The sequence below is a fragment of the Panthera pardus genome, unplaced genomic scaffold (genome assembly GCF_024362965.1).
Source record: "Panthera pardus isolate Hobbes unplaced genomic scaffold, ASM2436296v1 HiC_scaffold_2, whole genome shotgun sequence".
NCBI classification, from domain to species: Eukaryota; Metazoa; Chordata; class Mammalia; order Carnivora; family Felidae; genus Panthera; species Panthera pardus.
The window spans coordinates 146,185,416-146,210,751 of record NW_026526765.1 but is presented as its reverse complement, the minus strand read 5'-3'; the positions used below and the strand labels follow the sequence as shown (position 1 = coordinate 146,210,751).

General features: G+C 41.4%; 1 long non-coding RNA gene across 1 annotated transcript; it reads left to right on the top strand.

The window, feature by feature from the left end:
• Positions 1-25,336, top strand: LOC109279013 (uncharacterized). Its single transcript, XR_002085954.2, has 3 exons — positions 1-74; positions 12,249-12,485; positions 24,945-25,336. It is a non-coding gene; the product is annotated as an uncharacterized LOC109279013 (long non-coding RNA).

The window sequence follows — 25,336 nt, the reverse complement described above, 5'->3', positions numbered from 1 at the left end:
CGCACAAGTTCACAGGCTCTGCACCTAGGAGGTAGTGCACTGAAGGATTGAAGGAGGAGGACACGATCAAGTAGGTAGGTCAAACTTTTTGCATATTTAGGGAGCTCTAAAGTCAGAGCTCACAGGCTTGCAGCCCCTAAGTCTCATTTCCATGTTCCCAGTGAAGGAAATGGGGTGGAGAGTGACCCTGAGCAGGGCAGAGCTACTCTGCTATTCCTCTCAGATGTGGGCATGCAGACAGCTGCCCAAGGAGCAGAGCCTAGACATGCTTGGAGATGCCAGCTGCTGTGGGTCATGATCTCCACCAGGGAGGTGATATCATCCAAAGGATATGTAAATATACAACAGTCCCATTGCAAAGCCATGGGGTCTCAAGGGACCCTGAGGCAAGGAGCATGAAGAACTGGGGAAGGTCCAAAGTCAGTCTCAGGAAACAGCTCAGATCAGAATAACTGTGGAGACAGAAAATACAGGGAGAACAGAGGGTGCCTTTTAAGTACGTCTTGTTTTGTAATTTCGAAGTTACTGGATTTCAAAACAGCTGCTTATGTCTTATTAGCTAAGCAGACACCTCATTTTGTAAATGCTGGAGTGACTTAATTAAGCCAATGGATTTTAATGTTTGATGATGGAAGAGGCTGAAGTTACGGGCATCGATTGTAGGGAAAATGAAAAGCTATAGTCAGGGACCTGGGAAATAATTACCAGTCCTGTCCAGGATATTCCCTGAAATCAATGGGTGGAAGCGTGGTGTTCGTGAGATGTATTCAATTCTGTTAACAGGGAAACTCTCCCTCATCATAAACGCAGACCTGAGTCCCTAGCATGAAATAATAACTAAAGCTTTGCCCAAGAGCTGCCGTGACTGCAGAGGTCACGCAATCCCGGGAAACTCCCACAGTGATCCTAAATTTTAGGATACTGATAAGATAATCCCTACAGGTTTTTTTTTAATGTTTATTCATTTTTGAGAAAGAGAGAGCATAAGTGGGGGAGGGGCAGAGAGAAGGAGAGGGAGAGAGAGAGAGAGAGAGAGAAAGAGAGAGAGAGAGAATCCCAAACAGGCCCTGCACTGTCAGTGCAGAGCCCGACGTGAGGCTCAAACTCACAAACCATGAGATCATGACCTGAGCTGAAGTCAGACACTCAACCAACTGAACCACCCAGGTGCCCCTCCCCACAGTTTTTAAAGCAGCCTCCCATATGATTGCAGAAGTATTCGGACACAGGACATCATCAGACTCATGACATAGTACTGTTTATTGACAATACTTTATTTTGTAATTTTTTAAAATATTTATTTATTTATTTTAGAGTGGGGAGGAGGGCAGAGAGAGAGGGAGAGAGAAAGAATCCCAAGCAGACTCTGTGCTGTCAGCCCAGAGCCCGATGTGGGGCTTGAACTCATAAACCGCGATACCATGACCTGAGCTGAGATCAAGAGTGAGCCAAGTGAGCCACCCAGGTGCCCTGACAATACTTTAAATCCCGAGGTTGGGGCGCCTGGGTGGTTCAGTCAGTTAAGTGTCTGACTTTGGCTCAGGTCATGATCTCATGGCTTGTGAGTTCAAGCCCTGCGTTGGGCTCTGTGCTGATAGCTCAGAGCCTGGAGCCTGCTTTGGATTCTGTGTCTCCCTCCCCCTCTCTCTGCCCCTCCCCCACTCACGCTCTGTCTGTCTCTGTCTGTCAAAAATAAATAAACATTAAGAGAAATTTTTAAAAATCCCAAGATGCATGGGTATCCATCCCCTGGGCATAGTCCCCCAGTAAGACTCAATGAAATTCTCTTCTGGAGGCAAAGAGAAGTTCAGGGTCAGCTGATCTGCTCAGTCTTTGGTTCCCTATTTACATGGTAACACTTGGAATAGTAAACAGAGACAAAGTGGCCATGCTGGGCCACTGGTGCTCCTCCTTCTCCTCGTGGTTCTCTCTTTGCTATGCCCTGGTTCTGGTGGGCAGAAGGAGGTAGCTGGCCCGCTGGCTCCTCTGGGTTTCCACTCAAGCATGACTCCCTTAACGTGGAGATCACAATCCATTTGGAAATTCAAAGTAGTGCAGAAACCTTCCTTAAACCTCTTCTGCTTTTCTTTCACCGGGACACAAATGACCACCTGTTGTCAAGCTTGGCTGGTGCTTTGCTCTGTCTTCTTCATATTATCCCTTCTGGCTTTCCTCTCTTATTTTAATCTCCAGTTCTCTCTCTCTTATCCTGTTGGTCAGTCAGCTTTTCCCTTCTTTCATCTGGATGAAATCTACTTTGTGTCTGGATGCAGATGTTGTAGAATGTGTATTTTAAGGCCCCCCCCCCACTTTTATAAACCAGATCCTAGAAAAGTCAATTATCTATTTATATTTGGTTCTCTGTTTATAGCCAGGACCAATATGCTGCCTCATAATTGTTTTTGAGAAAATGATATATTAGTAGCTTGGTGGTATGTTTTTCCATTCCGTCAATTCAATCTTCTGATGAAGGTTTGGATTTATTTTTCCTGACCTGTTATCTACAGATTTAATTACAAGTGAATCCTGTATCATTTTCTGTGGACTTTTGCTGGGGGGGAGGAGTCACTTGCCATGTGCAGCAGTAAAACCACAGGGGAATTTTTTCTCTGCTTTGAACAGCAGCAAGGTTAGGAAAGGAAGCCACATACGTCCCCCGTCTCCAGCAAAAGGGAGAGGGAAATTTTGCCAGACCAAGCTGTAACTCAACAGGGGTACAAGTACTTGTTCGTTAGAAAGAGAGTTTTTCGGGAGTGTTTTAAAAGTGATTTTCTCCCTCATATAAAGTAAGGGAATGTATCATGCACGCGGGAGCCTGGCATCTTTTTTCTTGGGCTTAAAAAGTTTTTTTTAATGTTTATTTATTTTTGAGAGAGAGAGACAAACCATGAACAGGGGAGGGGCAGAGAGAGAGGGAGACCACAGAATATGAAGCAGGCTCCAGGCTCTGAGCTGTCAGCACAGAGCCCCACGCGGGGCTTGAACTCACAGACCATGAGATCATGACCTGAGCCGAAGTCGGACACTTAACCGACTGAGCCACCCAGGCGTGGGCAAGAAGTTTCCTTAACAGGAATTTCACATCTGTTGCTCCATCTATTCTGGACTTGTATTTTCATTATACTTCCTGCAGGGAATTTTATCCCAGTGTAGTATATTTTAGGCTTGGAATTCTTTTACTGATCATTCTACCACATGTCTGTGCAAGAAAATATTTATATAAATTGAAAGTAAATTGTTCTTCCTAAATTTGACTTTACTATGATATTCTTTGTGAATGATTTCTGGGGAAAAAAAAGTTTCTTTCAGATTGATTTAACCATAAATTTGATTATTTCTGCACAATTAATCAAAGTAAAATAAAAATATTGATGTGTGACTTGTAAACACAAAAGATAATATTTTTGAAGACACTTTTCTCTTAATAAAACCAATAAGACTTGTTGTCCAGTTCGTGTATGAATATCGATAAATATTACTTATTGCTGGAATAAAAATAGGACTGAACATCACTTTTATTTATATTTTTCTTTTCTAGATACGAGCACCAAAGCCCTGTTCCCATACCCAAATCCCATAACTATATAGAAGGAGCTGTGTTATGTGTATAGCAATGAATTTTTGAATTCCTTCCAAATTGTGCATCCAAATCACATAGTTATAGGTCATCAAAAATTAATCTTAATGTATAAATTATAAGTATATAATATATAAAGTTTTAATGTACCAGCTGATAACTTGATTAGGTGCCGCTTCAATTTTGTTGAAATCGAGGAATGGAAAACTATCTGATTTCCTTCCAGGTGGATTTATTACCTGCTCACTAGAGCTATCCTCCCTCCCAATTTCAGGAATGCATATCAAAAAAAACTTTATCAAGACTTACCAATGATTGTTAGTTGTACCCATGATTCTTTACTTTTTGGGACCTTGTTGAATGTATCCCCAGAAAGGGTTGGAAAACAGAAATATTATTGATTTAAGAACACTTTTGTCGGTTTAATACTTTTAAAAGTGCCCAGAGGCAGTAAGGCTCTGGGATCTGCAGTCTTCTGTACAGTGTCCTCCTGGCCTTGATCTCTAGGGATTCCCTCTCAGGGAGGACAGAATTGTGGGGCATGGAAGAGGTCATGTCCGGGGCTCCTGGTTGGCTCAGTCAGTGGAGCATCTGACAAGGTCAGGTCATGTTCTCACGGTTCGTGAGTTCGAGCCCGCATCGGGCTCTGTGCTGACAGCTCAGAGCCTGGAGCCTGCTTCAGATTCTGTGGTCTCCCTCTCTCTCTGCCCCTCCCCCATTCATGTTCTGTCTTTCTCTCTCTCAAAAATAAATAAACAACAACAAAAAAGAAGAGGTCATGTCCTTGGGCATCCTGGACCTTTTTATTTTATTTATTATTATTTGGGGGGGGGGGTAGGGGCAGAAGGAGAGGGAGAGAGAGAATCTTAAGCAGGGTCTATGCCCAGCACAGAGCCTGATGCGGGACTTGATCCCATAATGGTGAGATCATGACCTGGGCTGAAATCAAGAGTTGGATGCTTAACTAACTGAGCCTATCAGGTGCCCCTCCTAGAGTTTTTTTTTTTTTTTTTTTTTTTTTTAATTTTTTTTTCAACGTTTTTAATTTATTTTTGGGACAGAGAGAGACAGAGCATGAATGGGGGAGGGGCAGAGAGAGAGGGAGACACAGAACCGGAAACAGGCTCCAGGCTCCGAGCCATCAGCCCAGAGCCTGACGCGGGGCTCGAACTCACGACCGCAAGATCGTGACCTGGCTGAAGTCGGACGCTTAACCGACTGCGCCACCCAGGCGCCCCCACCTAGAGTTTTTTAAACCCTGCAGTGATGCACCCTAGTAGAATTGGGGGTGAGAGATACTCTTTCCAATTGTAAAGGGTAAAGGGTGTCTGGGAAGGAGGAAGAGGGTTGAAAGGAGAGAATCAGCATGATGTCTCCAATCGAGACACATTCTTAGCTGCTCCATTTTTTAAAAATTGAGATATAATTAATATAGAACATTTTATTTTATTAAAAAAATTTTTTTAAGTTTATTTGGAGGGGGGAGGAACAGAGAGAGGGAGAGAGAGAGAGAATCCCAAACAGGTTCTGCACTGTCAGCATAGAGTCCACCTCAGGGCTTGAACTCACAAACTGTGAGATCGTGATCTCAGCCAAAACCAAGAGTTGGATGCTTAACCGACTGAGCTACCCAGGTGCCTTAGAACATTTTATTAGTTGCCGGTGTACAACATGAGGATTCAGTATTTGTATATACTGCAGTCAGCTGATCCATTTATGAAACAAGAGGTAAGAATTGAGTCTGGATGGATTTCCCTGAAAACCCACCATGCTGGTCGCTCGTTTTTCCCTTGGAAAAACTTAATAGCCCTCAAAATGTACGTGTTTTCAAGTTTGCAGGCCACTGCTGTAGGGAGCCACCAATATCCTTAATATCCTTATTCGTTATATGTTTTCCTCAAGGTAAATACGTAATTATCATTCATAGAAAGTTTTGTGACTTTTGGCACACTTTCCTTGGGAACGATGAATAACGCTTACAGAATTCACCTTCACTTGTCTTATGAGAAGGAAAAATGGTCATATTCCTGGCACCAGAGGAATTTCCGCTTCTGTGGAATTTACCCGGAAAATGCCTCCATAATATTAAAGCTGGCCCCTGGATAAATGACCACAGTAACAGACATGAAATCTCCAAACCCTCCTTTCCAACAGTTTGCCCGACCCTCAGTTCCATTAGTGCTGATGATCCTGCCTAAGGAATGATAACAAAGTACAGTGCCTGAGCCAGACCTTGGCAGTAGCCTGCCTGAGCTCCTCATTGCACACGAAGTTTCTCCCTTGGCAATTACCCTTTGCTGGTCGACATTTCAGGAGACATAAAATCCCAGCAACCCTGAGTGACTCTTAATGTCTCCAGACAATCTGGGAGCCAAGCTTATTTTGACACACTCCTGACTCTGTGATTGCCCAAATCTGTTCATTTTGGGTTAGAGCCACAGGCCCTTTTTGAGTGAACATTTGAAAAGAGGAAAGCAGAACTGCTTTATTGTAACTATGGAAATGGGCCTGGAGTCCTGCCCATGTGTCTATCCCTACGTTCTGGACAACTAGGTTTATAAAGCAGTGTCTCAGGTGGCTTCTCATGGGCCAGTCTTTCTTGCCTCCAACACCTTTGTCACAGAGCAAGCATGGTTGTTATTATGTGGATGCTTATTGAAATCACCTGCAAGCTTTATAAGATACTGATGCTTGAGACTTGTTCCCCCACTGCCAAGAGCTTCTGTTGTTTTTTTTTAAATGTTTATGTACTTTTGAGACAGAGAGAGAGAGAGAGAGAACATGAGTGGGGGAGGTGCAGAGAGAGAGGGGGACAGAGGATCTGAAGTGGGTTCTGTGCTGACAGCAGATCATGTGATCTCATGTGAGATCATGACCTGAGCCAAAGTCAGATGCTCAACAGACTGAGCCACCCAGGTGCCCTGGGCTTCTGTTTAAGAGCTCTTGGATCTCCTGGCCTAAGTGATTATATAATGTGCAGCCAAAGTTGAAAATCATTGCACCAAAGAGTTTTTTTTTTTAATGTAAATTTGATTATGTCACACTCACTCTTGATATCTTAGTTTTTTTTTTTTAATGTTTATTTTATTTTCAGAGAGAAAGTGGGAGAGAGAGGATTCTAACCGGGCTCCGAGCTGTCAGCGCAGAGCCCGACTCGGGGCTCAATTTCATAGTGAGATCATGACCTGAACTGAAATCGAGAGTCAGTCGCTTGACTGACAGAGCCACCCAGGCACCCCACTCTTAGTATCTTAAAGCTTCTTGGTGGTTCTCAAAGTGTGGTCCCCAGCCCCACAGCTTCAGCATTGCCCGCAACCTGTTAGAATTACAAATGACTGGACTTAAACCCAGAATCAGAAACTTAACCCCTTAAATCAGAAACTGCGGGAGTGGGATTCAACAATCTAGTTAACAAGCCCTCCAGGTGGTTCTGAGTCATGCTGAAGTTTGAGAACAACTGGCCCACAAAATAAAGTCCAAGCTGGAGAGCCTGGCATGCGAGAATGTTACCAGGCCCCCAGATGAGTCCCACCAACAGAATACTTACTCTGTGGTCTGTTTTCTGTCAATACATGTTTATGTTTATAAACATATCTTTATAAACATATTTGTTTTTGTTTATAAACAAATCTTTATAACATAAAGATATTTAAAAATAAGATCCTTTCATGTAATCATGGTTTAATATATCCAACGTTCTTGTGATTTTCAAACGTTACTGAGTAAAAACAACTCTCTGACAAACTTGTACATGCGAATGCCTAAAGCCATCCCCAGAGACTCTGATTCAGTAACTCTGGGTGGGACTCAGACAGCAGTTTTACTTTTTATCTATTTATTTATTTATATTATTATTTATTTTTATTTTTTCATTTACACCCAAGTTGGTTAGCATATACTGCAATAATGATTTCAGGAGCAGATTCCAGTGATTCATCCCCTACATATAACACCCAATGCTCATCCCAACAAGTGTCTTCCTTAATGCCCCTGACCCATTTAGCCCATCCCCCCCTCCCACAACCCCTCCAGTTTGTTCTCGGTAACTAAGAGTCTCTTACATTTTGTCCCTCTCTCTGTTTCTATATTATTTTTGCTTCCCTTCCCATATGTTCACCTGTTTTGTGTCTTAAATTCCACATGTAAGTGGTCATATATTTGTCTTTCTCTGACTAATTTCGCTTAGCATAATACCCTCCAGTTCCAACCACGTAGTTGTAAATGGCAAGATTTCTTCTTTATCCATTCATCCATCGATGGACGTTTGGGCTCTTTCCATACTTTGGCTATTGTCGATAGTGTTGCTAGAAACACTGGGGTGCATGTGTCCCTTTGAAACAGCACACCTGTATCCCTTGGGTAAATATCTAGTAGTGCAATTGCTGGGTCATAGGGTAGTTCAGACAGGCAGTTTTAAAAGCACCACAGCTCAGGTGGTACCTGGCTGACTCAGGCGGGGGGAGCATGCAGTTCTTCATCTCAGGGTTGTGGGTTCGAGTCCCACACTGGGTGTAGAGATTCCTTAAAAATAAAGTCTTTAAAAATAAATACATGAAAGCACCACAGCTTGGTTCTGATTGTAGAGAAAGCCACCACTCTGAGGGTCACACCAAAGGAAGCACAGCAACTTTAGCTGTGCTCTCCTGATGACCATGTGGGTGAGCCCGTGAGATAGTTTAAGAGAGGGCATCTGGGTATCTCTGTCAGCCTCTCCCTACATGAGCGAAAAACTAAGCCCAAGAAGACATACCTTTCAGCATGATAGCAATTTGTGAAAATAACTGGTCACTCAAGCCTATTGCCTGGGCTTTTTTGTAATTTGCATTTTTGAAAACAACAATGTCAACACTAACAACAACAACAGGAGAGAACGTAGGTGACGACATTAAATGTCAAGTGAGTAAGGCATACTTTAAAAACTTAAGAAGAGAAAGAAAGGTCTTTCCGTTTAAGCTATGTGAGAGTCAGGCTTAAGTTACTGGAGGTGGTTCCTAATGTCGCAACTGATTTATTTTGGAAACCGAACGAGTGTGAGTTAAGAGTCAACGCTCTTTATTTTAATTTAATTTTTTTTGGCACATCCAGTTGTTACAGCATACTTTGCGGAATTACCTTTGCATCTTGGTCGAAATAGGTTGCCTGTATATATGCTGGTCTATTTCTGAGCTCTGTTCTGCTGATCTCTGTGTTGGATCTTCCCCTGATGCCAAACTGTCTTGACCAAGGTAGCTTTTTCATAACTCAATTAGTGTAAGTCCTCCAACTTTATGTTGAAAAAAATTAGTCTGGCTATTCTAAGTTCTTTAGATTTTCATATACATTTTAGAATCAACTTGTCGATATCTCTAAAAGAAGCCTCCTGGCACATTGGGGTGCTGAATCTTCAGATCACCTTGTGGAGAATTGATGACATTGAATCTTTCCATTTATGGACATAACTCTCCATTTATTTAGGTCTTTTAATTTAATTTAACTTAATTAAAAAAAAATTTTTTTAAGAGAGAGAACACATGTGCTCACTTGAAGAGGAGGGGCAGAGGGAGAGAGAGAATCTTTTTTTTTTTTTTAATGTTTATTTATTTATTTTTTTAGAGAGAGAGTGCACGCATGCAAGAAGGCACATGGAGGGCGGGGGGTGCAGAATATCCCAAGCAGGCTCCACACCGTCAGCACAGAGCCAGAAGCAGGCCTCGATCTCATGAACCATAAGATCATGACCTGAGATGAAGTCAAGTACATAACCTACTGAGCCACCCAGGAGCCCCTATTTATGTCTTTTAGAATTTCTTACCAAGATCTTTGATTTTCAGGGTCCAGCTCTTACACAGAGTTGGTTACATCGGTCCCAAATATTTCTTGTTTTTTGATGTCGGTTATATTGTTAATGGTTTTTTAAAATCTGTTTTAATTCAAATTTTGCTAATCTATGAATAATTGATTTTCATGTATTCACCTAGTATCCAGCGACCTTGCAAACTTGTATAATAGACCTAAAAAGTTTTTGTAGACGTGTTAGGATTTTTGTTTATTTATTTTTTATTTTTTTAATGAAAATTGATTTTATTTATTTTCATTTTTAAAATTTTTTTATATTAAATATAATTTATTGTCCAATTGGTTTCCATACAACACCCAGTGCTCATCCCAACAGGTGCCCTCCTCAATGCCCATCACCCACTTTCCCCTCTTCTGTTTTTTATTTTTATTAAAAAAAATTTTTTTTTTAATGTTTATTATTGAGGGACAGAGAGAGTGCAAGCCGGGAAGGGGCAGAGAGAGAGAGGGAGACACAGAATCTGAAGCAGGCTCCAGGCTTTGAGCTGTCAGTGCGGAGTCTGATGTGGGACTCAAACCCACAAACTGTGAGATCATGACCTGAGTCGAAGTCAGATGCTTAACTGACTGAGTCACCCAGGCACCCCGACGTGTTAGGATTTTCTATGCAGATATCCTGCTGTCTGGGAATAAAGACAGTTTTACTTCTTTCTTTCCAATCTCTATGTCTTTTTTTTTTTTTTTTTTTTTTGCTTGCTTTATTAAGGTGACTAGAAATTCTAATAGAATGTTAAGTAGAAATGGTGAAGGGCGTCTGGGTGGCTTAGTCGGCTGAATGCCTGACTATTTTGCTTAAGGTCATGATCTCATGGTTTGTGAGATCGAGCCCACATTGGGCTTAGCACCAAGCATAGAGCTGGCTTAAGATTCTCTCTCTCCTCCCTCTGCCCTTCCCCCGCACTCATGCTTTCTGTCTCTCTCAAAAAAAAAAAAAAAAAAAAAGTGGTGAGAGTAGGCATTGGCTTCTTCCTGCTCTTAGGGGGAGAGCATTTTTTCACCATTAAGTACAATATTAGTTATACTTTTTTTTAAGGTAGTCTTTATCAGATTACGGTAGTTCCCTTCTATTCCTGGTTTACTGAGAGCTGTCTACCACTAGTGACTATTGAATTTTGTCAGATGCTTTTTCTGTACCTGTTGAGATGATCCTCTGGTTTTTCGGCGTACGTATGTACTGTTGGTATATTGATGGTGTTGATGTTCTAGCAGCTATGCTTTGGTAAGAGAAATCACCTGACTTGAGAGGAAATTTAAAAAATGGAACTACCACTGACAATCAAGAAACCTCTTCTTGTCATAGATTATTTCCCTCTGCTGTGCTTCATGGCTTTAAACAATTGCAATGGATTAAAAAAAAAAAAAAGTTGGTTTTTCCTTTCATCTATGCTAATGCTTTCCATTAGGAATCAATGATATTGGATTATCCAAATTTAGTACTGGCATTTTTGCAAGGGAGAATAATGAAATGTTGTCTTCTGCCAGAGAGGAAAGGGAATTAATGTTGATTAAGAATTCATTATTCTTATATAAGCTCTTTGCATGTAGTTTATCATGTAAAACTGTCCTTACAAATACCTCGTAGCTGAGAATCATCTTCATTTTTCAGATGAGATGACTCAGAGAAATTTACTCATACAATGAATCAGATTCATGCATTTTTAGTTTTAAAAACAATAATAAGGACACCTGGGTGACTCAGTTGTTTAAACCTCCGACTGAATTCAGCTCAGGTCATGATCTCACGGTTCATGAGTTCGAGCCCTGCATCAGGCTCTGTACTGACAGCTCAGAGCCTGGAGCCCTCTTTGGATTCTGTGTCTCCCTCTCTCTCTGCCCCTCCCCTGCTTGTACTCTGCCTCTCTCTCTCTCTCTCTCTCTCAAAAATAAATTTAAAAAAATTAAAAAAATTAAAAAAACAACAAAAAACCCAACAATAAAACATTATAGAAAGTTTGGAAAAAAAGAAGTAGTAAATCACTCACCATCTCCATGCCCTTATGCAATAAGTATTTTTGGGAACAGATGTTGATTTTTTTGGTCTAAGTATCAATATGAAGAGCCACTGTGTTAAATGCTTATATATATTCTTCTAATATTTACCATTTACCACGTGTGTATGAGGGAGAAATGTAGGTAAAACACCTGGAACTATATCCAGCACTTAATATGAACCAATAAATGTGGTTATTAAAAAAAAATAATTTTATTTGGTTATTTTTTTCAAAATTTTTAATGTTTATTTATTTTTGAGACAGAGACAGAGCGTGAGTGGCGAGGGGCAGAGAGAGGGGGAGACACAGAATCTGAAGTAGGCTCCAGGCTCTGAGCTGTCAGCACAGAGCCGATGGGGGGTGTGAACTCACGGACCATGAAATCATGACCTGAGCTGAAGTCTGATGCTTAACCGACTGAGCCACCCAGGTACCCCAAATGAGGGTTATTTTTATTATCGTTGCCATTTTGTGTCTTGACCACGGCATGGTTTCCCCAAGGGTATAGATAGTGTTCTCAATAGTAGTCATTCATAGTGCCCAACATGAGATGTGGCTTTTAAGCAATACTGTGGGATCAGTGGCTGGTTGATGAACTCACCAACCGGGACCTTAGTTTGGCAGAACAGGAACACAATCTGTCCAGCCTGCTCATGAAAGAGAAGGAGGAGTAAGAAAGACTGAAATCTTCTGGTGATGGCAATAAACAAAAGCACGTAATATTGCCTGTTACTCAGAATCTTCAATTCAGGACAAAGGAAATGCTCAGTTGGTCGCTCAGAGCATGGTGCTTATGGCTTCATGATCCTAACTCACCCCCAGCCCTTTGATTCCTCCACCTGCAGGCATACCCATCATCAGCTTCAAAGTCACGTTCTCAGTCCTGACCCACCAGTGAGCGTCGTGTTAACTCCAAGGAGGAGGAAGAACATTGAACGGTGGGAAAACAGGTGGAAGGCTCTCTGCTGGCCTGTGCTGGAATCCTGGTTCTGTGTTTCAGGAAAAGTTTAGGATGCTTTTCGTGGCTAGTTGAAATAAAAATCGGAACACATGAAAGTGCTCTCAACTCGTCTACCAATAAGGTAATTCCTCAGTTCATGTAACGGGACTTCCCAAAGGGAGTAGGGCTTCAGAGATGGCGGTTGGCTCCTCAAAGATGCAATTGAGAACTTAGGTCCTGCCATCCCTCCGTTCTTCCACCCTTGTGTTAATGGCATCCTAGGCCCAGCAGCTTGATGGCCATGGTGTTCCTGGACACAGCATTCACATCCAGCAATGACCAGGGGAAGAGGGAGACTATGTGTCTTTTAATTCCCTCTTACGAATCACAGGAGGCAGGCATCGCAGCAGGACTGGACAGAATTGGATGAGTTACCGGTGAAGGAATGTATTATCACAAAGCTGTCAGGTGTACCCTGGATGTGGGGTGGGACCAGCTTCCCGGAAGACCCTTCTATACACAAAATCTTGGCTTTCAGGAGAAAAAGGGGCAGGGATGGATGTTGGGTAGGAAAGTTCTGTGTTTGCATTACATGGTCCCTTCGCAACTGGGTGTCCTGAGGCTGGAGTCACAGCCTGAAGTGATCTGAGTTAGTTTATCACCTGTCAAGTGGGAATATTAATGCACTGCTCCCAGGGTTTTTATGTACGTCAACTGAAATTATATACGTAAAAGAGCCATGGAAAGTGGTATCATTGTTGTCTTATCTCTTTAACTCACACCGGATATCCTAATGAGTTTAGTAGTTCAGTAATGGTTTTCTGTGTCTTAGTCCTATCTCCAGTTAGATTGTAAACATCCTGAAATTGCTTATCCTTTGGTGATCTATATTTTCTAGAATATTGAGCCCATAGTATGTTCTAAATGTTTGACTGCAGTATTCTCCATTTAAAAAGCATCTTTTACAGACAACAGAAAGAATCCTCATAAAAAAAAAAAAAAACATTTATAGGGTTCCTGTGTGACTCAGTCAGTTAAGGATCCAACTTTAGGCACAGGTTGTGATCTTGCAGTGTGTGGGTTTGAGCCCCACATTGGGCTCCGTGCTGACAGTGCTTTGGATTCTTTCTCTCTCCTTCTCTCTGCCCCTCTGCTTGCATTCTCTCTCTCCAGAATAAATAACCTTTAAAAAGCCTTTCTTTTGGAGTGTTTCAGTCTTCTTACCTTTTGCAATGTATAGATTCATTTATTAGCACTTTTGCAAATAAGGGAAAAGTACATTCAGTTCCTCCATGATTTTAATGGCTCCATAGAGTTTCCGTTAGGGTCAGTGATAAAGTACCAGACAGAAATCAGGATCAACAATGTGAAAAATGATCAGGGTCAGGGCCTGTGTCTAGCCCCGTGCAGGTTTAATCCTGGTAAAATTGTGGTTAGTGATACACACGGCTTCTGAGAAACATGATGCATGGAACTGGACAGAAAATGAGCTCACACAGCACCCCAGGAGGCCAGGAGATGTACCGTGGACATAGAGGGTGGAGGTCAGTCTACTCTTGTTTTAATCAGAGACTACATGGGCTTTAGGCTTTATCTCTTAAGCTTCTTGTAGGAGCTGAAAAAGCCATTTCTCCTCCCGGTCTCAAAGTTACTCTCCTCGTTCAGGGTCACCACCCCATTTCACAGTTTATCCAATATTTTCTCAACTTCAGATCCGATAAAATTTCTTAATGATGGAATACAGTCTGTGGTATTGTAATAGCGTTGAATGGTGACAAATGGCGGCTACCCTTGTGGTGAGTACTGCGTAAGTACAGAGAAGTTGAGTCAACGCGTTGTACACCTGAAACTAATGTCATTGTGTGTCAATGATACCTTAATGAAAAAAAATTTTAAGTTATTTTTAGCCTCCCTTTGCACTTATATTTTGCCACTTTGCTACTTAAAGTAGCAGCACCTGCTAGGTTACCAGGCACATGTGATAATAATTGGTATCATAATTAATTGAGAGCTTGTGTTCACTAATGTTCCTACTCATCTTTTTTTTTTTTTTTTTCTTTTTTGATGTGTATTTTTGAGAGAGAGAGAGAGAGCGGGAGTAGGGGAGGGGCAGAGAGAGAGGGAGAGAGAGAATCCCAAGAAGGCCCTGGAGTGTTAGGGAAGAGCTGGATGCAGGGCTTGACCCCATGAACTGTGAGATCATGACCTGAGCTGAAATCAAGAGTCCAACACTTAATCGACTGAGCCGCCCAGGTGGCCCTCTCCTCATCTTAAAATGACTTTTAAGTTAACTTTTATTAGTCCGGTTTTATAGATGAGGAAGCTGAGCCTGAGGGGTTTTTGTAACTTGCTCAAACTGACTGGTAGATGAAGGACCTGAACCCAGGTAGGTCCTTTAGGCTTGGAAGCTGCCGCTCTCATCTGACTATATATCTCAAATACGATCTTGCTGAGTCTCTGTGTTCTTGTCGTTAAACTAAAGTTGGCCAGTAAGCTTACCAAGATTTTCCATGCCTTGAGGCTCTAAGTTTTATGAATTCTAAGATTAACTCATCAAAATCTTGCAGGGAAGTAACATTCTTGGCATCCCTCCTCCTGATTTAAATACCCTGGATCGAGTGGGTATGTTCAAAAGTAAAAGGGCTTTATTTACATGTGAATATGTACATGAGTATGAATATAGATGTATAGAATATCTTCTTTAGTATTGAATATTTACAGACTTAACCAAGATTTTAGAAGTTGTGAGGTTTGGAAACCTCCCCCTCCCAATATGCCATTAACAGTAGCTTTCCTTGAAAATATAGGAACATTTGGTAATTATTTGGTAATTGACATTATAAATATTAGATACATTTTCTGTGTGATAGAACAAGTAGGTACTCTCATTAATAATCATTTTTATTTGGGGCGCCTGAGTGGCTCAGTCAGTTAAGCATCCAACTTAGACTCAGGTCATGATCTCACGGTTTGTGGGTTCGAGCCCTAAGTCAGGCTCTAGGGTGACAGCTCAGAGCCTGGAGCCTGCTTCAGATTCTGTGTCTTCCTCTCTCTCTGCCCCGCTCCCGCTTGCACTCTGTCTCTCTCTCTCTCTCTCAAATATAAATAAACATTAAAAATAAAAATAATGATCATTTTTATTTATTGGGTTGATGGGCTTTGCTAAGGGCCAGCATTTAAATGCCCTAAGTTAATAAAAACTAATTTATTTTGGGGTGCCTGGGTGGTTCAGTCAGTTAGGAGTCCCACTTCGGCTCAGGTCATGATCTCCTGGTTCCTGAGTTCGAGCCCTGCATCAGGCTCTGTGCTGACAGCTCAGAGCCTGGAGCCTGCTTCGGATTCTATGTCTCCTTCTCTCTGTCTATGCTCCTCCCCTGCTCATACTCTGTTTCTCTCTCTCTCTCTCTCTCTCTCAAAAATAAATAAACATTTAAAAAATTAAAACAAAACTAATTTATTTCAACAAATCACTATTAAGTGAATCTCAATATTTCTGGAGTTTATGTAAAATATAATCATGAGCAGTTGGGTTTACTTTGGCAGAGGAAGGCAATGTATCCTGCTAACTAAAAACCTTATCTCTTATTTTGAGAAGTAAATTGGTGAGCAAAACCAGATTTAAGCTGGAATAACTTCGGTAGTCAATGAAAGAGAAAATACAAATCCTGTTTCCAGGGAAAGTGTATTTGGTGATGACTCAGACGAATGCTGGGGCCTGATAAGAGGGCTCCTTTAGGGTTTTAATTGAAATGTGACTACAACAAGGGATTGACAGAAATCACTTCTGATTTCCAGATAAATGCATACATCCAATGTCACTGAAAGCTGATAAGACAGATTTCCAGCGAAGAGATTTAAATAGTACCTCCTGCCCGGCTTATTCTGAAAGAGGAGGACGCCCTTGCAACTTTGTTTATTTGACAACTGAATTTTTAATGGCCATCCAGGTGTCACTGGCAGTAGAGTAGTATTATTTCCATTTTCTCAGACGTTTTCAAGTGCCTTTGTTCTCTGTGGCTATTGAAATGTGAAGTAATAAGATAATATCAACAGCTAGCTTACAGGCTTCCATTGTCATTGTTAGAGCAGAACACTGACCTCTAAGGTTGTTGGTTTCCCAATGTGCCAAGAAACGCATCTCTGAAAGCAAGGTCTAACACCTGCATTATCTTACCATGCTGCATGCGCATGCACCTCGGGGCAAATGGTGCCCAGCAGGGCTAGCGCATTGGGAAGCCATGGGTCTTCCTAGTACTTTGTTCTCCAGGAATGCAGCTTCTGGTACTCGGTGCAAACCAGGTAGTATTCTGTCACCTCCCTCCAGTGTGGCCACTGAGACTACTTCATTCACAACTGCAGGAAGGAAACTTCTGATTCAGTGGAAGGAGCTAACTAACTATAGAGGCATGGGAAGAGGATCCTGTTTGGGGAAGAAAGGATCAACGGCCCCAGAGCCTTTCCCTGCCATTAGAAATTGGGTTGCTCTGGTGGAGCCACTCTGAAAACAGTGTGGAGGTTCAAAAAATTAAAAATAGAACTAACCTACAACCCAGCAGTTGCACTACTAAGAATTTATCCAAAGGATACAGGAGTCCTGATTTGAAGGGGGCACATGCACCCCAGTGTTTATAGCAGTGCTATAGCCAAATTATGGTAAGAGCCCAAATGTCTATCAACTGGTGAATGGATAAAGAAGATATGGTACATATACACAATGGAATACCACTCAGCGATGAAAAAGAATGAAATCTTGCCATTTGCAACAATATGTATGGAACGGGAGGGTATGATGCTAAGTGAAATAAGTCAGTCAGAGAAAGACAGATATACATGATTTCACTCACGTGTAGAATTTGAGAAACTTAACAGATGGCCATAGGAGAATAGAAGAAAAAATATGGAAGGAAAAATATGAGGGAAGCAAACCATAAGAGACTCTTAAATACAGAGAACAATTGAGGGTTGATGGGGGAGGGGGAGATTGGTGACGGGTATTAAGGAGGGCACTTGTTGGGATGAGCACTGAGTGTTGCAGGTAAGTGATGAATCATTGGATTCTACTCCTGAAGCCAAGACTACACTGTATGTTAACTAACTTGAGAATATAAAAAAAGAAAGAAAGAAAGAAAGAAATTGGGTTCCTCACCCACATCCATGTCCCAGCAGACTCTGAGATGGATACTGGTGTGTGGAAGATTCCTTAGGGAATACTCAACGCCTGGGGAAGGGAGGAAAAGGAGAGGAAGCAGGACTGGTCAGAGGAAGTTGGGGTGCAAAGCAGTATCAAGAAGATTCTCCACTGACTTCATGGGAAGTTCTGAAACTAACAGGGTGTTATTCCACATGGCAAAGGGGCATCACCTGTATGTTTCCTGCGTTGACCATCACTAGATTCATGCTATGCCTGGAAGGAGGTGTGGCCAGGGCTAAGGTGCTGTCTTCAGCCAATTTCTGGAGCTGACCCTGGAGATCTGTCAGCCTCTGCACTTTCCAGATCATCGGATCCTTCAGTCCTGTGGGAAGATCTGTGGGACACATCTCAGCCATCAGTTGTCCACAGCCATTCGTTTTGGACTGAGCCTCAAGGTGGGACCAGTGGGTGGGAAAGATGTACTTTTTCCAGGAGTTTCTACAGGAAGAATCTGGAGACCCTCACATACATATGAATTACTAGTAAGTCCTTTCTATCTTGAGATAAAATAGTGTTAACAAGCGCTCTTCTGTATTTCCGGCCTGATTGCATATTGTCCTTCATGACTTGTTTACTTTTTAAGGTCCAACCTTGATACTTGTTTTGTTTTTTGTTTTTAAAATTAAGTAGCCTCCACTCCCAGCATGGGTCTTGAACTCAAGACCCCAAGATCAAGAGTCGCATGCTCTGCTGACTGTGCCAGCCAGTCACCCCTAAGCTCAATATTTTTTTTAACCAAGCTTCTCGTGTATGAAAATATTGAGGAAATATAGTTTTCTCTTGGTTAGTAACTTGTTACTAACATAGTAACTTGATAGTAGCTTCCAGTAATAGGAGCTTATGCGTCTTCTAGGCCTGGGAGTATGCCATTTAATGTATTTTCTAGGTAAATCTTTCATTTGGTAGAGTTTGAAAACCATAGGCCTGGAAGAATATGTTCTTTAGATTGTTCAGAAGTATGGATATGATGGTTTTTATACCTCCACTTGACTACACCACGGTACCCAGATATTTGGTTCAACATTATTCTAGATGTTTCTAAATATTTCTGTGAAGCTATATTTACATAAGATTAATGTTTTAGATCCATGGGCTTTGAGTAAAGCAGATTACCCTCCTAATGGGGGTGGACCTAATCTAGTCCTGTGAAGGCCTTAACAGAGAAAAGACTGACCTCCTCTTAAAGAGGGAGGTTCTGCCAGCAGACTGCCTTCAGACTCAAACTACAGATCCTCTCTGGGTCTCTGGCCTTCTGGCTTACCCTTGCTGGTTCTGTTAGGTCACAAAGAAAACCTTGATAAATTTTTTAAAACATGGAAACATAGAAATCGTGGGATCTTACTCTCAGATCACACTGCAGTAAAAGTAGGAGTTAACACAAAACAAAAACCTCTCCCATACAGTTGAAAATTTCAAAAAAGAATACAGTTATCATTGTCACATTCCATATAGAAACTCCTAGCAAAGGCCACTTATGAGTTCAGAAGAGAATTTGTAGCTTTACACTCTTCCTAAACAAGGACGAATGGAAATAAATTACGCATTCTACTCAAGACCTTTGAAAAAACATCCCATGGAAAATCAGAAGAAAAGATGTAACAAAGAAAAGGCAAAGCAGGAGTCAATAAATAAATGGAATCTAGGGGCGCCTGGGCGGCGCAGTCGGTTGAGCGGCCGACTTCAGCCAGGTCACGATCTCACGGTCCGTGAGTTCGAGCCCCGCGTCGGGCTCTGGGCTGATGGCTCAGAGCCTGGAGCCTGTTTCCGATTCTGTGTCTCCCTCTTTCTCTGTCCCTCCCCCGTTCATGCTCTGTCTCTCTCTGTCCCAAAAATAAATAAAAAAAAATTAAAAAAAAAAATAAATGGAATCTAAAAACAAAGTAGATAGAAATAGACTCATAAATACAGAGACCAAACTGGTGGTTGCCAGAGGGAAGGGGGTGGAGGGATGGGTGAAATGGGGGGAGGGGATTAAGCAGTACACACTTCCAGTCATAGAATAAATAAGTCACGTGGATGAAAAGTACAGCCTAGGGAACACAGTCAAGAATAGAGTAATAAAATAGTATGGTGACTGATGGTGAGTACACCTGTTATAAGCCCTGAGTACTGTATAGAGTTGTTGAATCAATATGTTGCACACCTGAAGCTAATATAATGTCATATGTCAACTCTATGTCAATAAAAAAAATCTCAGGTAAATGACTTTATGTCTCAAGGAACTTGCAAAAAGAGAGCAAACTAAACTCAGGAGTTAGCAGAAGGAAATAATAAAGATTAAAGCAGAAATAAGTGAAAGAGAGAATAGGAAGACAAATAGAAAAAGTCAACAGAACTAAGAGGTGGTTATTTTGGGGAACAGATAAACAAAATTAACAAACCTTTAGCTAAGAAAGTGAGCTAAAATGAATTCAAAAAGGAAAGAGGAGATATTGCAACTGATGTCACAGAAATTAAAAAGGATCCCAAGAGACTACAGGGAACAATTATACCCCAATAAACTGGATATCCTCTAAGAAATGCACAAATTGCTAGAAACATCAACCTTCTAAGACTGAATCATGAAGAAATAAAGTCTGAACAGATTCATAATAAATAAGGAAATTGATTCAGTGATCCAGAACATCCCAGAAAAGTCCAAGACCAGATGGCTTCACTTGTGAATTCTTCCAAATATTTTTAGAAGTATTAACATCAGTCCTTCTCAAACTCTTCCAAAAAATTGAAAAGGAGGGAACATCCCAGACTCATTTTACAAGGCCAGCATTATCTGATACCAAAGCCAGACAAAGACATTACAGGAAGAGAAAATTGCAGGCCAATATTCCTAATGAATATAAATGCAAAATACTAGCTAACAAAAATACTAGTCATCATCCACAGAATACTAGCAAACTAAATTCAATAGTACATTAAAAGGATCATACCCCATGACCAGGTGGGATTTATTCCTGGGATTCAAGGATGGTTCAAATTAGGTAAATCAATAAACACAATATATTACATTAGTAGAATGAAGGATAGGGTGCCCCAGTGGCTCAGTTGGTTAAGTATCCAACTCTTGATCTCAGCTCAGGTCTTGATCTCAGGGTCATGAGTTTGAGCCCCATGTTGGGTTCCATGCTGGGACTGGAGCCTATTAAAAAAAAATAATAATGAAGGATAAAAATCTATATCTCAATAGATGCGGAAAAAGTATGTGACAAAATTCAACACCTTTTTATGATAAAAACTCAAAACAAACAAACAAACAAACAAACTCAACAACACTGGGGATAGAAGGAAATTATCTCAAATTATAAAGGGTGTATATGAAAGCCTCCAGCATGTACTATGGGGAAAGAGCATTCTCTTTAATAAATGGTGCTGAGAAAATTGGACAGCCACATGCAAGAGACTGAATCTGGACTGCTAACTCAAAATGGATTAAAGATTTAAATTGAAGACCTGAGACTATAAAACTTCTGGAAGAAACAGGGCTGAGTTCCTTGGCATCAGTCTTGGCATTGACTTTTTGGGATTTGACACCAGAAGCAAAGGCAACAGAAGCAAAAATAAGCAAGTGGGACTACATCCAACTAAAAATCGTCTACACAACAAAGAAAACCATCAAAAAATGAAGGCAACCTACTGAATGGGAGAAAATATTTGCAATCTACACACCTGATAAGGGCTTAATATCAAAATATGTAAGGAACACTTAAAACTCAATAGCAAAACACCCCTAATAACCTGACTTAAAAATGGGCTAAAGACTTGAATAGATGTTTCTCCAAAGAAGACATACAAATGGCCAGAAGGTATATGAAAAAATGCTCATTGTCATTAACAATTAAGGAAATGCAAATCAAAACCACAATGAGATATCGCCTCACACCTGTCAGTGTGGTTGTTATCAAAAATACAAAAGACAACCTGTGTTGGTAAAGATGTGGGGAAATTGGAATACTTCCTTGTACACTGTTGGTGGGAATGCAAATTAGTGTAGATGCTATGGAAAACAGTTTGGAGTTTCCTCAAAGCGTTAAAAATAGAACTATCATATGATCCAACAGTACCTGTTTTGTACTCCGGGGTATTTATGCAAAAGTATTGAAATCAGAATCTTAAAGGGATATTAGCACTCCCATGTTCATTGCATTGAATAGCCAAGAGGTGGAAACAACCTAAATGTTCGGGAACAGATGAATGGATAGAAAAATGTGATAAATATATATTATATTATGCAGATTATAATTATTATATATTATTCAACCTTAAAAAAGAAGGAAATTCTGTAATATGTAGCAGTATGGATGAGCACATTATACTGAGTGAAATAAGGCAGTCACAAAAGGACAAATATTGCATGATTGCAACTTACATGAAATATCTAAAATAGTCCAGCTCATAGAACGAGAGAGTATAATGGTGATTACCAGGAGCTGGAGGAGAAGGAATTTCTAGAAATCTAATATACAATAGTATGCCATCATTAACAACACAGTACTGAACACTTTGTTATTAAAAATTTGTGAAGAGGGTTGGGGTGCCTGGGTGGCTCAGTCCATTAAGCATCTGACTTCAGCTCAGGTCGTGATCTCGCGGTTCATGGGTTCAAGCGCCATGTCAGGTTTTGTGCTGACAGCTCAGAGCCTGGAACCTGCTTTCGATTCTGTGTCTCCCTCTCTCTCTGCCCCCTCCCGCTGCTTGCACTCTGTTTCTCAAAAATAAATAAACATTAAAAAAAATGTTAAAAGGTTAGATCTCATGTTAAATGTTGGTACCACAATAAAATAAAAATATAAAAAGTAAGAAGGGGGTGCACCTGGGTCACTCAGTTGGTTAAGCATCTGACTCTTGATTTTGGCTCAGGTCATGATCCCAGGATTGTAGGATCGATCGTTGTGTTAGGCTCCATGCTGAGCTTGGGGTCTGTTTAATATTCTCTCTTTCTCTCTCTCTCTCTGTCCCCCCTCGCTCCCCCTCTCTCTCTTGCTCCCTTTGTCCCTTTCCCCCGGTCATGCTCTCTCTCTAAAAAAAAAAAAACAAAAAAACCCAAAAACTTAAAAAGTAAAAAAGGTAAAAGAAATGCCCCCTGGAACCAGAAGAAGAGAGTCATTTAGAAAAAGCCTTCTTTGTGGGGCGCCTGGCTGGTTCAGTTGGTTGGGCGTCCGGCTTCGGCTCAGGCCATCATCTCATGGTTCTTGAGTTTGAGCCCTGCATTGGGCTCTGTGATTATAGCTCAGAGCCTGGAGTCTGCTTCGGATTCTCTGTCTACTTCTCTCTCTGCCCCTCCCCTGCTTGTGCGCTGTCTCTTTCTCTCTCAAAACCAAAAACAAACCTTACAAAAATTAAAAAACAAAAAAAGAAAAAGCCATATTGTGAGGAGTTGTAACTTTTAGTTCTACCCTACAAGGAGGAAGAAGGAAGATACCTATTCCAGTGTGACTTTCCTCCCTGAATATCACCTCCTGCTGGGACCCTCTATTTGCTAAGTCCAACCAGTAACAAAGAACCCAGGCTACAGGTACCCAACTCTCTGCTCCAAGAGGTAGGCTCTCTACCTCTTGGAGCAGAGAGTTGGGTGGAGAAGGTTGAAGAGGGGACTTAAAATGGCAAATGGAAGATACACAGCCCAAGTAGGGCCTCTCAGTAAGGTAGGCTTGTTTGGATAGTCTTTACATCTTTGTCACCCCAGGCAGCTTATTGTAGGAAGGTGCTCACACAGATGGATTGAAATCAAAGACCAGCCTTCTGGCTGGGGTGGTATCCTCTCTAGGGTTTTTTTTGGGGGGCTGGCCTAGTTGAACTGAATCTGACTCCACTCATCCGGTGAAGGACGCTGGGTCAGCCGGTTATATGAGGCCAAGGATAAGATGAAGTCAATCTTGTTGAAGAAAAAAGACCGTTAGTTAACACGGTGGTTATGTATACATCCTTTGTTCAAATGGAGTTCCACCTTGAGTTCCAGGTCTTCACATGTGAAGGTGGAGCTGCTTGGGATGAAGAGGAAAGGAAGTATGGAGGCCTCTAGGAATTTGGGGCTGGAGTTTTGAGGACAGTTTTAAAACAGTGGGTCCATTAATTAATTAATTAATTAACTAAGAGAACATGTATGCATGAGCAGAGGAGAGGCAGAGAGTGAGGGAGACAGAGAATCCCAAGTAGGATCCACACTGTCAGCACAGAGCCCGACATGGGGCTTGATCTCACGAACTGTGAGATCATGACCTGAGGTGAAACCAAGAGTCAGATGTTTAAGTGCCTGAGCCACCCAGGTGCCCTAAGTGGGTCCTTTTATTTTTTTTTTTATTATTTTTTTTTAATATATGAAATTTATTGTCAAATTGGTTTCCATACAACACCCAGTGCTCATCCCAAAAGGTGCCCTCCTCAATACCCATCACCCACCCTCCCCTCCCTCCCACCCCCCATCAACCCTCAGTTTGTTCTCAGTTTTTAACAGTCTCTTATGCTTTGGCTCTCTCCCACTCTAACCTCTTTTTCTTTTTTTTCCTTCCCCTCCCCCATGGGTTTCTGTTGTTTCTCAGTATCCACATAAGAGTGAAACCATATGGTATCTGTCTTTCTCTGTATGGCTTATTTCACTTAGCATCACACTCTCCAGTTCCATCCACGTTGCTACAAAGGGCCATATTTCGTTCTTTCTCATTGCCATGTAGTACTCCATTGTGTATATAAACCACAATTTCTTTATCCATTCATCAGTTGGTGGACATTTAGGCTCTTTCCATAATTTGGCTATTGTTGAGAGTGCTGCTATAAACATTGGGGTACAAGTGCCCCTATGCATCAGTACTCCTGTATCCCTTGGATAAATTCCTAGCAGTGCTATTGCTGGGTCATAGGGTAGGTCTATTTTTAATTTTCTGAGGAACCTCCACACTGCTTTCCAGAGCGGCTGCACCAATTTGCATTCCTAAGTGGGTCCTTTTAAAGGCTCTCCCCATGCACACAGGAAAACCAAGAACCAGTGAGTGGAAGTCTGGTGCTCAAGGTCAAACAAGGAGCTAGTAGCTACAACATGTCCAAAGCCAGGTCTTCTCACTCCCAGTCTCACGGTCTTCCCATCTTTCCTTGCTGCTGTATCATAGCTTGGACTGTTTTTACTTTTAATTGCACATGTTCTCTATGCATAGGCTGCCTGCAGGATATATTTACTCCTTGTGCTGCTAAAGGAGAACTGCCTATGTTCTTTGCTCATAGATGTCAAGGGGAATGGATCCCCTACTTCCTTGAGGTTGTGTATGGTTAATATGGGCACGGCAGCCTTCGACATGGTGTCCTTACAGGGTGATGTTGGCTTGTAATTGCCACATTTTTCCTCATAGTAATTCTCTTAATTATATTTTCTGGGGCTTGACTCACTGTGACATTAGCTATCCATTTGTCATCTTAATTTTGCAGGTTTTTTTAGAGAGATGCTACTGTGAGATCCTGATGCTTCTCCAGAGGGCTCGACAGAGTTCCCGGAGGCAGGTGCACAGCCAGGCCTCTGTGTGCCTGAAGATTTGGTGGGTGGCCTCCCAGAGGAAGTGGAACTACTCCCCTGTATCTTCACACTTTGAAATAGTACTTTTTAAGAACGAAATGGCTAGACTTCCCCAACTTAAGATGAACCAAAATAGTGCTTTTAGAGCAACAATTTATTGAAACCAAATCCTGGGGTACCATATTAATTTGTACTATTTTCAAGCCAAAAGAAAGTATTGGTATTTATTTCTATTATTCATTATTTTATTATTAACATGATCGATGAGACTTTTGTATTAAGCTAATATCTTAATAAATGAAAGAAT